Here is a 17,968-nt window from a genome sequence, read left to right as displayed (position 1 = left end):
AGGCAATCATATAAAAATAATTAAAACGTTAAAATGAGAGTTTTCCGAGTGATAGACTTCAGTGACTTTGGGTGAAAGTCCATGGTTGGACGTGCATCATCAAATAGTTTATTCTTTTCTAAGAAGAAATACAGTTTCATGCTCAATTAAAAGTTAACAGATGAAATCTCTCGCAAGATATCTTTGTACATGATACTTTGCTAGTTTTGGTCATAAGGTTAAGTTTCATAGGAAAATTCTATTATTACCAGTTTCGGGAGCTAGAAAGGTTACTACAATACAAGAGTGTGCTGGAATATAATCTTTTTATTAACAAATCCTACATTGTTCTTCACTCTATTATTTTTAAATTTAACTTATACATTTAATACCTTTTCTTTTATTTAATAAACATGTAAATTGAAATCTATTATGGTTGCTTTCAGTTTGTTTACACATTCAAATATTCTTATATTTTCCCTTAGCCATCATGGTTGCCCATAAGAACAATGGAAATATATTTGCTGACGTTCAGTTCAACCCTTTAGAATGAATAGCACCATCATCGAACTCAGTGTTGCTCATATATAAAACCGAACTTTGTTCAAACTTCTAAGTCTGTAGGGATATTGTCTCGTTTTCGTTAAATTGTCTGCATAGTCAGTCAGATAAACGGATAAATAGACAGACAGAGATTACATTATTCAATCCTATCGAGTGATAAACTTTACTAAGGCTCAGCCAATAAAACTGACAATATACTGCAGTATTGTCACGTTACAGTGTGTTAAAGACCAGATACATACTCAAAATGTGTAACTGGCATTGTATTGCAAAGTACTGAAACCCCTCATTTCATCTATCATCAGTTAAACTCACTAGATTGAAATAGTTATTAACTTTAAATCCAGTATATAACAAACTGCGTTGGAAATAACCTATTAAATTATAAACTGATTAACCAAGGAGATATTGTTTACAGATTTAAATATTGCAGTTGTTATTTACCCTAAAGTACTAAAGAGTGTTGAAGCGTTATTATTTATTTAAGGAAAATAAATAATCTGTTTAGATAAACAATAAGCTTGTCAAATATATATGCATGTATTATAACGATGACCGTGGAAGTTTTTAACGAATATTAAATAAAACAAGGTATTATAAAAATAAATAAAACGATTTTGAAGCTGACGAATGATAACCATGATTTTTTGAGCACGTTTGTGTAGATCTCTTTTCTCTCCCAGAAGTAACTAGTTCACCTGAACAAGTTCTAGAAGCACGCACCGAGCAGAAGAACGTGCCCTGTACCTGGATAGTTGAATTAGACTTCCCTCAGTTTACAACTATTCTACTTTCTTTGGTATTCGATACTTACCTCTCGTTGTCTTTACTCGATTGAGTAATACTGTCTTCAATATTTATGTACAATTTACCTCATCAATCAGTTCACGTAGTGCCAAATTTCTTTAAGCTTTTTTGTAAATGCTGTTAATTTTGACTACAGGTTTAATTTTTATTCATATAACGATTATCTTATTATTATTGTTATTTTGTTACTACACTTAAAAGTGGTAATGAATAACAACTATTCATAGATTGATAAAACTCAATTTAAAAACAAATAACGAGCCAATTAGTGAGTGTAGTTCTGACAAGAGTCACCAGGGGAGCCACCATATCTCAGTTGCCTGATTATAACCAGGGACTCTTACATTATAAATCAGTTGTTGCTTGAGTGATTACATCGTGAATAAATATAGGTTAACTACCTCTTTTAACTTTTTCCATGTTATTTTTGTGCTATAGTTTGTTTTAGCAAACTCAATTAGATACCTAACATTCTTATGAACGTTATCTTCATAAACTACAATTAAAAATACTTGTTATATCCTGGGGTTAGAATTTCATATGTATTAAAAAAATCGTATTGTGAATGATACATTTTGATTTTAAAATGTCATATACATACAAAAGAGAACTATACATATACACAAATATGACGGCACAAAACGTGTAGAATAGAATTGTGTAAGTTAAGGATATAATGAAAAACCCCTTTGCGGTGCCACATTGCTGTCATATTTTAGTTAACATGGCCGCCATTAACACGTATGTATGTAAACATATGTATTCAAATATAATGTTTTATAAATTATAAATTTTACGTCTACAAGCTATAATGTATTTTTAATGATGTTCAAACCCATTTATAACTTTATTCTAATAACAAGAGTTACAAGCGGGTTGGCTCGAAACTTCTCACTGATAAAAGCGAAATAGTGGGAATATTCACTTTAAATGCTCCTATTCTAATCACTGCTGAGATGCAATCATAGTCAGTCAAATAAAAATATGCCAATCTCTTCATCAATTCTAATGTTTTTAAATTGTTTTGTGGTTCTGAGATTGGAGACTGAAACGGTTTTTATAAGTTCCTGTTGAATAACACGTATTTATCACCATTATTTTATATTTTAGTGGATAGCTCCAACGATTTCAGTATTAAACAACCAATAAGAACCAAGAAATAATGTACTTATTTCTACTTTAGGCCCTATTTCTACATGGCCACGTTAGTTTGTTACGGGTCAACAAACAATAATTTATTTTTTATTATAATTGAACATGTCCAAGAAGATATTTAGGGTGAGTTAATTTCAACACCATTCCATACATAAAATTCTATTTAAAGTAATATAAAACACAAAATCACTCATGTAAACGAAAGCATTTGCCCAACTTTAGAAGTAGAAAATGATGTTTGCGGAGAATCTCAAATCCTCCAGTAATATACGGAAAGTTTGTTAACTGTATATTGCTCCAGTTACTTTACTCTTTTACCTTTTGCGTTACAATGCTTTCTTGAGGCTGAATGTATTTGTATATCATTTTATAAAACAATAACTTGTATAGTGACGCATACTTTAAACATTTGATATAAACAACGGAAATGTTTAAACTTATTATAAAAATATTGACAAAACTTTAACACACCGAATTAATACACCATATCTTAAATATTCCATGTTGCTATTATTCAATATTTATTACTGAGCACACAGTGAAATTAAATGTTAACAAACTGTCAACAACTTTTCATTGGATGGAATATAATATGTAAACATAACAATTTGTTTAATTGAAATTTATTATAGCCATTATTGTGTATCCAAAATATGTTATTGTAATATACCGTAAGTAGTTATTTAACATGTTAAATTATATTATTGTATCAGTTAATTGTGTTATTCATGTTATTTTCTATAACATTTGTTTAACTAAATTAAATTGGGATTGGTTATGTGTCTACTGTACATAAAATAAAAATACAGAATACCTTCTACAGATCCAGGAGGGGTTTATTGCAATATGTTAATAACAGATAAAATAGATAAAATCTTAACTGTTTTAATGTGATTATGGTACTTAGATAGTATACCCATTTTTGGTTTCAGTTGCTCCAAAAAAACAAAATAATTATACTTGTTAATTTTCAGTTTTTATTTTTAAAACGGTCGCTTTTTGATATTACTAATTTAAAATAGGCATGAAAATGTGAAATGCAACGTAAAGTAAATATAAATTTTAAAAAACGCTTCCTGAATAGCATTTAGAGACATATAAGTGTATCTGGCGTTAGAGCTAATAATAAAATAATTAACCACTGTTTAATTATTAATTTAAAACACAGTTTAGCAATAGACTTCATAATATTAAGGGAATTGTATAGCTTTATTGTCAACAGTTGGGTACAATGTAAAGTGTTGATGAAAACAAATGTTTATGAGGAACATAGCATCGGGATGCAGGATCTAGATTTGTTTATACAAATTAAACAAAGCGGAGAGCACGAGCAATAGTGCCGTGACGTTCTGCAGTAATGGTGACACACAGTTTGTATGTTTGCAGTAATGGGCAGTGCAATTGGTACTTCGTTTCGTTGGTTTTTAATTAATACAGAATGTTTGCAGTAAAGTCAGGAAATTAAGTTGAGTTTTTGCTAGTTAACATTCCTGTATCGTTGTAGACTGCATTGGATTTTTGTTGTATCAGAAAAGAATGCATTAATATTCCTTGTATGCATTAACATTCCGAAACGTATCTATTGCATTACCAAACTGCGTCAATACTAAATACGGCTTTGTTCAAATTTTACACGCTATAGCATGTATCAAGATGCAATTTGATCTGGAATACATAACTATGTCATGTATTTAGATACTAGGCGAAGAGTTGTTTATAATTGAAGTAATATCCTAATAAGTTCAACAGTAGGCTACTTCAGTATTCCTGAATTAAATACGAACACAGATTATTTTTTTGCACTTTTTATTCAATCTTGTGTAGAAAAATTGTTGCAAACCGTTAAAACTTCAATTAATGTAATCTTTATATCTGTTGGTAGATATCGTGTGGACGTATGGGCAGAAATACACAAATGAAATTATTTATCCCTTAGAGACTATTTTTTACGATAGGAAAATGCATTATGCACCGCCAGCGACAGATGTTCGCCCTGGTGTGTGGGACTCTCACCCACTAAAAACCTACCAGTCCAAGCATTGGAAACCCTCTCGGGAACGCATCTCTGCAACTACTTCAAGAGGGTGCCATCGTTCGCCCAATGGGCATTACTTCATTCTAAAATCCACCGACATGAGCTATTCTGGTGCTTTATAGCTGCTCTCTTCTTTTTTGCCTTAGCACCCTCTTGCAGAACGCAGCGACAGCGCTCCACGATTCGGGACTGGACAACATCTCTTCTATAATAGTCTCCGGCGAAACACGCCCGATAGCTGCCTCCAGCTCCCTTCTCTCCGTTTCCCACCTTCTACATTTGAAGAAGGTGTGCAGGGAATCGTCCGAATCCGAATCCCCGTACTGGCATTCCGGACTCGGGATCTTCCCCATTCTGTTAAGGTAAAAACCGAAACAACCGTGCCCAGTGAGAGGCTGGGTAAGGTAGAAGTCTACCTCTCTATGCTCCCCTTAGAGACTATAGGTTTCATTAAAACCGTTCTAATATCTTTAGCTAAGTAAATGTAATTTTTTACACGTAAGAATAAAATATTAAGTATACAGTGCTTGATCAATAGGGTAATGGTGATATCAGAATACACAGCTACTCTCTACACATTATAACAATATTTTATATAAATTATTTAACTAGAGGTTTTAAGATAACCTCAACTATGGAACAGGTAATACCTTGGACCAGAATGAGCTACAATGGCAATAGATATACACTTTTTAATCGAAATAAGCTTCTAAGACGTGTGTACGTGTACATATCCTCGATCAAAGTAACAACGCAAAATTAATTCCCGTTTCAAAATGACGTAGAACCTCTTCATTCATCCATTTCTATTCATCCGTAGTATATTTAAATAAAAAAGCCAATACATTTGATTATAGTGTCCTGTACACTTACTAGCCTAAAATACATTTTTTTAGCTTCTGAAACCCTTTAGTTGTTTCAAGATACTTATAAAAAAACATTTTAGCTCTCCTACTTGAGGGTCACAAAGCACTGCTCATTAGAATTAAATATAAATTAATAATAAACTGGAATATTTTTAGTGATTATCATATAACTCGGGATTTAAAATAATATTTATTAAGAATAAGAGGGAAATTTTCCTTTTTTTAGTATGAAATTGAATGCAAAGTCGGGGGTAACTGCTAGTATATAAATATCAATTATTCCTGTAATGAAAATTTAATCCTACTTTGAATTATGTTTATTATGTTTAATCCACCAATCACGTTTACGATGAAGTTGTGCCTACTCAGCTCAAGTTTCCAGTGAGAGATTGACAGTTTGTAGCTAAGTCACGACTGCCAGAACCAAGGACCTCACTCTGTATTCCGAGCACTCCCTTGTGTCAACAACTAATGTTCTGTTGTGATTTTCCTCTGTCGTATTCTCCGTCTTTCTCCTCTTGGATTGAACATTTACTTAATTATCTTGGGTTTTATCTTCCTGCATACCAGTCAGATATATTCAAAACGTACTTAGTGGTGCTAATTTATGATGAACACTAACATATACCAGTGGTCTTGCATGGGATTTCCTAATTATTAACAGGTATGTAATAGGCATCTTCTTTCATGATGGCATAAATGGTATAAAGAAAAATCCTGAATATTCTGAAGCTCACTAAAAATACTACCGTCTCTTGATTCAATTCAGAATATTTGGAATTTAATTTTAAACAGCCATGTTTTAGAGTCTTGTACACAGAGGGTTACAACGTCAAAAGAAATGTTTTGATTCTTTTGAAATATTTATCCGTTTTACGTTATTAACGGTTCTCACTAGCGGATTCACTGAGGCCCCGTAATCAGAAAAGGAAAATAATTACATTCGTTGGCCAGGAAAATAAACTTCAGTCAAAAGTCGACGACTTTGAGCCACTGTAATCTAATACTGATAAAAATATTTCCGGTAAAGTATCGTTGCTACAAACATTGTTGCCATAAACAAGAAAATATTCACATACATAGTTTATAAAAGCCTTCTACGATAAAGAGTATACATTTGGCCAGTGTGATATACCTCCGGCCTAGGATATTTCCGGTAACAAAGAGGGATTTGCATTGTTTCCCTGATCAAGAAAGTATATACATTTACAGATCCGAACAGACTTATAGCGAATGTTATGCATTTCTGGTATAAGACATTTGGCCCCCTTCCGGCGCTATAGTAGCGTTTGCGTTTTTTCCGATAAAGTATTACGAGTAGATACATTTGCTAGTTTAAAAAATTCAATTTGATTTAAAAATCCACTATGTTCGGCCATTCATTTCACTTCCTGTCTAAGATATAGATAATTCTGTGTCATCTGACGAATCCTATTCTACATGTATAGAATCAGTTTTTCAAGGACAGGGAGTATTCGAAAATACAAATGTAACTCTTCTAAGGGTTGCAGCTCTATTTTAGTCCTTATTTGGAAAATCTTCTTAAAGAATATTTAGCTTTGTATACTGTGAAAATAAAGCACGTTAATTTCAAATTCGTATCGTTACATAAGCCATTTGAAAGTTGAAAGCAACAAAAGCATATAGATTTTCTTACGTGTTTAAACCTCGTTTAATACCTCTATGGATGTCAATGAGTTTATCTAAATGAAAGATTCTTATTTTTCTAATATAACAATAAAGTATTTTATAATTTAAAATATTTAAGAAAGGAGAGATTTTTAAAAATATATAATTTTTCTAGAGAGTTCCAACAGTTTTACCCTCTATAAATGATAGATCCGCATGAAATCCCTATTATTTCTCTTTTGTGGGAATATTAAAAAAGTTCTTCCAGGTGTGTATTTATGAAAATCCTTCAGTTTTTGTTTTTTAAGTCATAAGGCATATGTGTGCCAAATTTCTGTTACACTGCATCATTAGGGGAGTTAGTGCGCTGAGTGAGTGGGGTCTTTGATATATATATATATATATATATATATATATATATATACGTCAAAATGATTAAGTGCGTAATGAGAAATTTATATTTAATAATAGGATTAAATGGTCAAATTAATGAAACGCCATCTTGAAAAAATACGCAAAGAAGCAGTCACTTTTTACTATAAATTTCTCGGAATTTCACTTTTGCAACAATTTTTAACTCAATCGACAATCGTATTAAAACAAGTCCTTACCACATTTTAAAATTACGTTTTTGGATCTAATATCCCGTTCATTACATAGGGTTTGGTCGTAGCTGCCTTATGAGCTGGCGAAATTATTAACAGCATTTTGTACTTTAACTGTGATCATATTTTATTTAGAAATAATGAGTGCAAGGTGGTTATTGCTAAAAATGTAGCTCTAGGACTAGCAGTTTAGTGGGGTAATGAATAATCTAAGTAACAATGACATTTGAACTCACCCTAATAACACTTTTGACAATGTTGTAGGTTGTTTATATCCTTATTATGTAAAATTCAAAACAAATTTAATAATATGAATCTCTGAAATCTGAAATTAAAATTAAAATCATTAGCGATATATATATATATATACATATATATATATATATATATATATATACTATATATATATATATATATATATATATTAGAAATATAAATATACTTTAGAAGAATTTTATTGGCAACTTATAATGACTTTTTCATATAAATATAAAAGGATACGGTAGATACTATGCCATGCCGCACTGATACATCAACATAAAGCTATGAATATAATGTCGGCCCACATGATGCTGGACTCAAAGTTCAAACGGCCCTAACGATGGCGATTTTTCACCCTTGATCCCAAAGGGTTCATTTATACAATCCGTTCTGTGAGGTTAAATCTGAATATTTTACTCTTTTTGTGAAGAGAATTGATGAATTTTAGAATTTACATATTTTTAATATCGATTGTACAAACACCCATTTAAAATAATTTTAGACTATTACATTAATAAAAGCTATTGAATGTCTTATATAATAGGTTAAATACGATATAGTATAATATTGAGATCTATAGAGTCATCTAAAATATTTAAATGTGATACAACCATTAATAATCGCACATTTTCCCCGAAATTAAATGAAGTTAGTAGGAAAAGTTCTAAATAATATTGGAAAGAGGTGTGTTTATTACTATTTGTATGAAACATGACTAATTAGGAAATTTCACACCGTAGACTAAATGTCTCTGTAAAAGATTCTGTTTTTAAAGAATCAATTACATTTTGAATATTTTTATTGCTGCCCTAACCTTTATGCGTTGAATCTTCTATAGAAGCAATACGATTTTTTAATTTTAAATATAACTGTGATAAATTGTAAACAAGAATAAATTATTTGTGAAATATAAACACTAAACGTTGTAAAAAAACACGAAAATATGAAGTAGCATTTAATAAACTTAGTTACTAATTTTTAAATCCGAGAACCAGGAAAGTAAAAAGTTAATATATTAATAGGTATAAGAGTTGTATATAGTTTTTTACTTAATTCTTTCTTCAAATAATGTCTAAACGCACTTTAGTGCAGCTACCGTACTAATCTTATTCTAACCCTATGACGATTTTTGTTTAAAGAAAAATTCTAATCCGTTGTTTCTTAAAATATGAAATAATTATAGGTCTGAATTAAAACTGCTGACAAAATCAGGCTTCACGCCACATAATTGTCCATGAGAGGAAACAACAGAACATCAGCAGAGTATAGACTTCGTAGTTGTGAGACAGAATCAATCATAATGACTAGTTATGCCACTGCCGAGCGTATAAACTACTCTAAACAGCTACTCCGAAATACTAGCTAATGTTAATCTCGAATCTTAATTACTCTAAATTCATGTATATATACAATATTTAATTTTTAATCTACAAACTTGGAAATGCTAAGATGTTGCACATAATTTTAAAGGCCTTTGCACATATTGGTCCTAAACATATTGGTGAAGAACACGCTTGATTATCTCGAATCGTTTAAAAATTGTTATCTAAAGTGTGTAGAAAACTTTTATTTTGTTTTTATTGCCACTCTCTTGGTATGAACCACACCAAATTACCTGTATTGGCTACCTAATGACTTATGCTTTAAAATTATTCCATACATGTCTGTTTTATTCTAACACTGTGAAATCCACATATTCACATATACAAATACCCATAATTACAAATTTTTTTAATTACAATTGGGATAGTAATTAAAAAATAAACAAAAAATTTACCCCCCCCCCGGAGAGTGGAGTTAAAGACCGTATAAAACTGGATAACTTTTAGCTTCAAAAAATATTTTCTACCTCCAACCACTGAAAAATTCTGCAAACGAACGGAATTTTAGATAACAACTGGAGGTTTTCATTGTATTTTTACATACAGTTCTGCAGAGACGCCAAAAAAATAAAATGCAAAATCTCTCCAGTTGGCTGTTTCAGAGTTAGACGTCTAATACGGATAATCTGGAACACCCTGTATAAGTATTCACAGAGTTCATCACTTACCTATCCTTTACTTGACACAAACCTTCTTGTATAAAAAGATGGTCAATTTACTATTTCATTGATTTAAAATATTTTTGAAGCGAAGAAACATTTTTAATAAAGTGACACACAAAAAAGCCCAATTACATCAAAACGTTATTAAGTTGAGAAGAGTTGTCAGATAGTAACCGTCCATCATTGTAACACTGACAGTTACGAGCTGTAACTCTTCCTGCTCGTAAATGATGCTGTCATTGACTGCAGACCCGGTTTTTATATCGCTTTAAAACAATTCATTATCGATACTTTATATATCCAAATTACATATCCATTAAGCGATATCAACGTATAAAAATAATGAATAAATCATTCGTTTCATATGAAAACACCTTAACAACTTCACTGACACTCGAGATATATACACACAGATTAAGCCAACGAGAATAACAGTAATGTACGCCCTCAGTAAATGTGTTTTATGAATGCAATAATACAATTTAATAAATAACATAGCAACCAAAAATATTTAAAACAATCAAGACAGATAATATAAAACTTTCATTTAAATAATAAAACAACTACTAGACCAAAATAATTATTTCTAAAAAATAAATAAATGAAGGTAAACCATTTTACACTGTTATTTTGTTTGGATTTCTCCAGTTGACGATCGTTTTCGTTTATGTCATTCCGCTTTTAAATAAAGTATTATGTTTACAATCTGAAAATATTTTTACAGTTAGTACTGTTAAATGTTATACTCTGCTATAGCATCTGTTGATTATAGCAATGGGCTTAATTAAGCAATGCCATTTGTTGAACTCGATATATAAAACCCCCGTATCTACATATCACACTCTACAGGTTTAATAATCTAGTATGTAAGAATTGCTAATGTTATATAAATTTCATAGTAGCATATTAAAATCTTACATTACATTTATTAAGCAGTTAAAGTAAAACAGTTCTTTTAATGGAAAATTAGGGAACGTTAGTAATTATAATATTATTAAAAACACAAAGTTTATTTTGATTTGTTTAATAGCAATCGTATACATGGTATGAAATGATTTTCTTAGATTTTTGACATTTTGAGACTGTATACTGAGGCATTATAGAAAATATAACATCTCTAAAGTCCAGTCGTAATTTTTTATAAAGTTTTCTGTCAACGTAACGGCAAGAATAACGAAGTCTACTGACAGAGACTGATCTGCTGACATTACCGGCAAAGTTTAATCACTGTTGGCCAAATTAGTACATCCATTAGTCATTGAGCAGTAAATTTAAACATAATGTTACAAATATAATTTCATCTTCCGACAGTTGATTATAAGGTGTGTGAAGCTGCAAAATATATATGATCTATGTAAAAGTATGAATTTAAAGAGGTTTGATATACTATGATATCAGTACCTAATGTAAGATTGTTGTGGGTTTGCATCCACAATGTAAAGTTGGATTATGAACCACTATATTTACACACACACACAATATACAGGGTGAGTCAGAAATATGGCAAAATATCATTAAAATTTGTATAAATGGCAATAGCCGAATTTAATTTATTTCAATAAACATTGAATCGCAAAAAGTAGGTCCGCCGGGACTCGAACGCTCCACTTGCCGGGTGAATGTGCTAACAAAACCACAGAGGCCTTTTCACTTTGTTTACGAGTTCAAAATTTATTTCTGAAATGTTTTGTTTCTTACTTTTTAAATAACCAAACTAACATTTATATGGAAAATTGCCAAATACCTTCAAATGACTTTTATTTACATTCATTAAATTTTTGTAAATATGAATAGCTATAATTTAATAAATATGAATAATGTTTATTGAATCAATGTTTTATAAAAATATGTCTGCTTGGCTATAGATTGAGAGGATTTGTTAGTAGGTTCGATCGGATATTCAAGGCACCCATATGAAGTAAACACATATTTTTTTATTTACTTTCTACATCTAATTTATTTTCAGTAGTTTTAACCCTATTTTAAATCTTCTTAACTTACATAATTACCCAGCAGGGATCACTTCTGGCTTGTTTATACCTTCCAGTTGAACTCACCACTGGGCATAGCAAAAACCAATGTGTCGCTTAAATCTGGGCAACCTTATGGATGTCCAGGAGTGGTACACATCACTAACCGTAAATGGTGAGATTCTGGGGTTCATGGGCAATTCGATAGGTCTAGGCTACTGTGGGAGATGACTGTTGGAGTTGGTGGGATTTGTTTCCCTAACTTTGAGGTTCTTCCTAGCCTCAACAAGGGTATGCCACCATAGACTACTTTGAATATAGAAGCTGGTTCAAAGCTGGCCTCCCCTTCTTCCGGGAGACATGACTTTGAGATAAAATGCCCTAATTCTTCCACATGGATCTCGATAGGAGGCGGCCCCTACTCCCTAACCTACCCATCCTGAATATCCTGTCACTCCAAAGGCGGTGCAAAGGTTCTTACAGGACTAAGTGCAATTTATAAGCTTCTTGTCCTAAGAGAACAAAAAAAATCTTACATAATTATTGGGAATTGACACAAGACACTTTTACGCCTAAAGTATATTTTCCGCACACGAATTACACTCCCGCACACACACCCGTCTTTTCGTTTACTCCCGCGTCTTCTGCGAAGTATTTAAGACTCTGCTTGTATCTGTAATTTTTATTTGTGATAAATAAAGTTTCTTTCTTTTTTTATTTTTGACTCTTTCCGCTCCAAGGTCTATGTTTTGAGAATCCCCTCCGTCTCCTGGACCACGCCTATTCCGAATCTCCGCTGGTGATTGGTGAGTACCAATATTATGGTATCAGCATGTTTGGTGGGAACTGTTAAAATGATGTTCACATCCTGTTGTCTAGCAGGTGGGAGCGGAAGTCGGTATCCTCTCACCGGATACCACCGTGTGACCAGACAGTCGGTATGCTTCATAGTATATGGTTTGTATTATGATACTTTCCTTTCCTATGGTGGGAAGGTGGTTTTCTCTTTAGTAATGAATTTAGATTTTTTTTTACCTTACACTATCAAACTAGTATTGCTGAAGATCGATGCTCATTGATACTTGGTTTCCGAATTAACACTACAAATTATACAAAACCTATCTAATTTAAATTTTTTAATTTTTTAGTTTCTCTATATGCCATATCGAATGTGGTTAAATTTACACCATATTACGCTTAATTTGTTGCAAGAATGAGTCAAAAAAGTAATTATGCGTGCTAAAATATCTTAATAGTCATCATTCAATAGTAAACCTTTATCTTATAAACATTAATGGTCTTATATATCTTGTATTTGATTATGATAGCCCACATTTATGTAACATAGCTCCATGATTGTGAATCAATTGAAGCATTGAGTGTAAAATACGAGGTTGACGTAAAATCACTAAGAATGGTTTCAAAGCTATCAGAGTTCAAACAGCTTTGACGATGATTGCCTTTCACACGTTAGCTTAAAGGAAGGAATTATATATTACCCTCGCGTGTGAAAATATTATGGAGAGTTTCAGGCCTGATACAGTTTGTTATAATGTTTTTTGTGAACAAAAAATATTTTATTACGTTTGTACCGGTAAATTGAGAGCTTTTAATGGATGTGAGGGAATATTTATCACAGTTCCTTTTTCATCGAAATTAATTCGAATTGTGCCTGTCGGATATGATGTGTACATTTTCAGTGAAAATCTCCATTGATGACTGTCCATTACAAGATGAATGTGAAATAATATTGAGCAAATTATAGAATCTAATAAAAATATAATAATTAAAATGTATAAATATTTATTACTTTATTATTTAGAGGTCAGTGATATTTGTAATATATGAAATGTAATACATATTTTTAAAAGTATGTATTAAATTAATAGACGTTTTTATGTTCAAGCAAGGAGTGTCTCATATTATTTTAAATTATACAAAAATAAACTAGTTAAAAATTAGCAAACGTAATTTTCCAAGATAAACATTCACAGCCCGTTATAGAAAGTTGTCTCCCGCGACTGCCATTTTAATTTGTATAAATTATTTCACTTCAGTCTATAATTTAAAATACTATTGAATATTAGACTTCGTAATATGAAGGGAATTGAATTACTATTATTTAATCAGGTGGGTATGTATTAAATGTAGCGCGAATCCCAACAAATATGTAGGAGGAAATACCATCAGGTCACAGACTGCATATTTGTTCATACAATTTAAACAAAGCTCAGAATAACATCAGCAACAACAGTATTATGAAGGCCTGGCGGCAATGGCGAAACATAGACTATATATATCCAGTAATGGACAGTGCAATTGGTACTTCGTTTGGCTGGTTTTTAGTTAATACAGGATGTTGTAGTACAATCATTAAAATAGATGGCGGTAGCGTTTTGGCTAGTTAAAATTCTTGCGTCTTTTTTAGTGTTGCGTTTTATTTGTTATGACTTGAGTATTAAATGCATTACTATTTCCTCGTAAGTTAAAACATGTACTAAATTTATCTATTTTTCATTAACATGCATTTTAAAATATGAACCCATGTAAAATGTACCAAATACTACTACATACCTAATAATAAATTTTACAAACTTTAGCATATGAACAAGATGCAACTTGACTTGCATTACATAATCAACTATTGCACATAGAGGCAAGGCAAAGAGGCTGTTTATTATCTAAATAATCTACAAATTAGGTTTTAGAGAGTGCTGCTTCCGGTATATGTATAGTAATACAATAATAAACAGTATTGTATATCTGGTTTGTGATCTTTATTGTCTAGCCGGAATTTTGCAATCCGTCAAACACCAATGAAATGTAATATTCCGTATAAAATAAATATTTTGTCTTTTCAGCAAACAAAGTATAAAATGTAGGTCGATTTTGTCTCCATAGTTCGCGCGGAAGGTTATACAGACAGACATAAATTACATTTTTCCAGCCGGTAGAGCATATAATAGTATGTACGAGAACTGTTCTCGTACTTTATTGCTGATAAAGGGTTCTGTTTTCAACCTCAAACAGTAAATTAATAAATTAAATTAAAAAATTGTATATTTCCACAAAAATAGTAGAATTAAAACACATACACGTATAAACGTATTGCAACACACTTATACAGACAGATACACACAATACTTGAAACCATTTAATAGAGCGTAACAATATGGTATTTACAGATACTTAATCACTTTGTATTATATATACATGACCTTTTTTTAAAAAAAGTAGAGACCGATCCCTTCTAACCCTTATTCTGTCCGTCCTCATGGGCCACTGGCCTGTGCGAGGATCTTATCAAACAGAATAAGGGGCGGAGTTGATACAGAACGAGGTTGATGGTACTGATAAAAAGTGCAACTGTCACAGACGTGTGTAGGACAGTTATATGTGAGATCTACCTGTATTCTAACTGAGGCAGGAGGAAATATTTTAATTGATTGTCACGCACGCTTAGACCAAGTAATAAGGATTATTTTCTTTGTCCCCAGAGGGTTCAGTTCTGGCTGGTTTATACCTTCCAATTGAACCCACACTGGGCACAGCAAAATCCGAAGTTCACTTAAATCTGGACAATATTCTGGATGTCCAAGTGTGGCACACCACTAACCGCAAATGTCTAGATTCTTGGGTAAAATGGTAATTCGATAGGTCCAAACTACTGCGGAAGATGATTGTTGGAGTTGGTAGGATTCGTTCCGAGTCAAAGGTTCTTGCTAGCCTAGACATAAAGGTGTGCCACCGACCGCTTGCTTTGACTAGAGAGGCTGGTTCAGAGCTGGCTTTGCCTTCTTCTGAGTTGACATGACTTTTTCTGGAGGAGCCTTACCCCCAGCCTTATCCATCAAGAATATCCTGTCACTCCGGAAGTGGTGCAAATGTCCTTATAGGACTAAGTGCAATTTTCTAAGCTTCTAGTCCTAAGGGAACAAAAATCATTATTTTCTTACTTGTAAAGCGCCAGTTTATTTCTTTCATTATATTCTTATAACTGATATTTCGTGAATTGTCAATATTTTTTTTATGTTTGATGTGAGCAAAACTATACAAAGTTAAATTGGAACCAAGCTAATTGGATGGTCTGATGCCAAACTGAACCAACTCCAATTTCAATGTTTTTCCGGTATTGTCATTTCTTACTTTATAAAATACAATACATTCACATGCCAGAGAGTAACCATATTAAAACAGCTGAGTTTGTGAGGGAAATTTTATTTTCCTGTTTTACCATACGGGGAATTTTGATTTTGTTTGTGTGGCAGACTGAACTAACTCCTGAAAAACATGGCTGACGCATTAGAGTTAGGTTCATGGTGCATCCTCTTCTTTAATAAATAGTGGAGTTAAACTCCAGTTTATCCGACTTATTTGAAGATTCTGGCGACGAGTACATCCCACCTCAACATGCTGAAGATAGTAGTGAAGGTAATATTTCACATTTACTAATTATCTAAGGTCATTTCAATTATATGCAATAGGTTAGTGTACATTAGCATTTCATCTTATGCCAAAGTGAACTAACTATTCCTCCATAATATCAGCTGTTGTGGTTGTGTTTTTTTGTAAACATATTAATGTTGTAGCCTTTCAATAGTGTTGTTAACAGATATCTGCAATGCAACGATTTAACTATCTGTTGTCATAACTGGGGTTTTGGAGTTAGTTCACTCTGGCATACAGTGTTCAGATATTTAAATGATGTTTAGTTCATTCTGGCAGACGAGATTGTAAAAATGCTGATTGTTTGTTTGCCCTGGATTTTTATAAAGCTTATAGACAATGATAATAGATTAATTAATTCATTTTTTAATAAAACAAACCTTATTTTGTTTTTTTGTGTGTGTATATATTGCTACATTATTACTACAGTAATCCTTTTACCACCATACTTTAATAAAAATAGGACTATTTTATATTGTTGGCTTTGTACATGCTTTTATATTGGCATTAATGTTGCAGATGAGTCCCATGTGGTTCTAAGCAAAAAAGGAAGAAGAAGAAGAAGAAGGATGGAAAAAGATGTTGGGGCAGATGGATCAGAAATGAGACAGGAAACACTCGTAGCAACAGAAGAAAACCCACCGAGAAGAAGAGAAGAAAGAGAAACTACGGAGATCCAGCTAAGTGGAAAAAAAATATTAGAAAGATAAATCGAAACTCAGGAAAAGCTTATGAGAAGTACTAGTGGTAATCCTGTTGCAAGTAAAATATTTGAACCGTTTGACTGTAAATGTAGAATGAAATGCGCTGAAAAAGTTAATATTGATGAAAGGAAAAAGTTTTTTGATCTCTTTTGGAATTCAGGGTCATTTTGATACACAGACTGCTATTATTGGTAGGTCTGTTAAAGTTCGAAATGCTTTTTGAAAAAAAGGGTTCTGATGATTCAAAGAGAGAATTCTCTCGTTACTATTATTTGCCATGTCAAAATATTGATGTCAGGATTTGTAAAAATTATGTTTATAAAAACACTTAAAATAGATAGCGCGAAGATTCATCGCTCACTGATGAAAGTTAGTCGTGGTGAGGTTGTAGACAAAAGAGGTAAAACAAACGCCTCATAACAAACTATCAGATGAACGAATTAACTCTGTTAAAAATCATATATCATCTTTTCCTGCCTACACTAGCCATTACAGTCGCAAAGATAATCCAAAACAAAAAGGTATTTAGGGGGGCTGAATTAAATTTAAGTCTAAATGTATAGGTTATTATGCCCAAAAAATGGAAGCTGATAATGTTAAAGATCAGACTGTGTCTCAGTCAATGTATGAAAAAATCTTTTACAAAGACTTTCAATTTAGGTTTTAAGACACCTCATAAGGACACCTGTAAAGTGTGCGATTCATATAATGTCCAGAAGAAAGCGATTGAGAGTGAACTAGACTCTGCAGAAAAAAAAAATTGAAACTCAATCAAGTGTTGGCCAATACTGAGCTTCACCATAGAAAAGTAAATGCAGCAAGAGAGAAATGAAGCGGGACATTGCAATTTGCTAAAAACGGCGAATGCACCGTTTTAACTTTTGATTTACAGAAGACATTCTC

Source organism: Homalodisca vitripennis, chromosome 6, assembly GCF_021130785.1.
Source record: "Homalodisca vitripennis isolate AUS2020 chromosome 6, UT_GWSS_2.1, whole genome shotgun sequence".
NCBI lineage: Eukaryota > Metazoa > Arthropoda > Insecta > Hemiptera > Cicadellidae > Homalodisca > Homalodisca vitripennis.
The sequence above is the reverse complement of the archived record's forward strand: the minus strand, read 5'-3'. Positions refer to the sequence as shown.